Below are 1,176 nucleotides of genomic sequence, written 5' to 3' on the forward strand. Positions count from 1 at the left end.
GATGAGCCTGTGGAGACAGGTCTGTCACACGGGTCAGGGGGCACCTGGTTGCCCCCTTGGGTGCTCTGTTGCCCTATGAACTGTTCTACTGCCCCATGGGGTGTCCTGTGGCCCCCTTGGGTGCCCAGTTGCCCATTCGGGTGCCCTGTTGACCCATGAACTGGTCTACTGCCCCGTGGGGTACCCTGTGGCCCCCTTGGGTGCCCTGTTGCCCCTTCAGGCACCCTGTTGCCCACCCAGGGTGTCTTTTTGCCCCATGAGGTGCCTTGTTGTCTCATGAACTGTTCCACTGCCCCATGGGGTGCCCTGTTGCCCAATGAATGTTCTACTGACCCATGGGGTGGTTTAGGACCCCCTTGGGTGCCCTGTTGCCCCCTTGGGCACTCTGTTGACCTATGAACTATTCTACTGCTCCATGGGTTGCCCTGTTACCCCCTTGGGCGCCCTGTTGCCCATTGAACTGTTCTGCTGCCCCGTGGGGTGCCCACCTGCCCACTTGGGTGCCCTGTTGCACCCTCAGGCACCCTGTTGCCCCCCAGGGTGTCTTGTTGCCCTGTGAGGTGCCTTGTTGCCCCATAAACTGTTCTACTGCCCCACGGGGTGCTTTAGGGCACCCTTGGGTGCCCCTTTGCTCCCTCAGGTACCCTGTTGCCCCACGGGGTGCTCTGTTGACCCATGAACTGCTCTACTGCACTGTGAGGTGCCCTGTTGCCCCCTTGGGTGCTCTGTTGCCCCATGAACTGTTCTGTTGCCCCATGGGATGCCCTGTTACCCCCTGAGGTACCCTGTTGCCCCATGAACTGTTCTACTGACCCATGGGGTGCCCTATTGCCCACCTGGGTGCCCGGTTGCCCTCTCGGGCACTCTGTTGCCCTACGGGGTGTCTTGCTGCCCCATGGAGTGCCGTGTTGCCCCATGGAGTGCCGTGTTGCCCCTTGAACGTTCTACTGACTCATGTGGTGCCTTGTTGCCCCGTTGGGCATCCTCTTGCCCCACGAACTGTTCTACTGCCCCATGGGGTGCCCAGTTGCCCGCTTGGGTGCCCGGTTTCCCCCTCGACCACCCTGTTGCCCCCCCAGGGTGTCTTGTTGCCCCACGGAGTGCCCTGTTGCCCCATGAACTGTTCTGTTGCCCCATGGGATGCCCTGTTACCCCCTGAGGTACCCTGTTGCCCCA

This window comes from Haliaeetus leucocephalus, unplaced genomic scaffold, assembly GCF_000737465.1.
Source record: "Haliaeetus leucocephalus isolate CR32 unplaced genomic scaffold, Haliaeetus_leucocephalus-4.0 Scaffold313, whole genome shotgun sequence".
NCBI classification, from domain to species: domain Eukaryota; kingdom Metazoa; phylum Chordata; class Aves; order Accipitriformes; family Accipitridae; genus Haliaeetus; species Haliaeetus leucocephalus.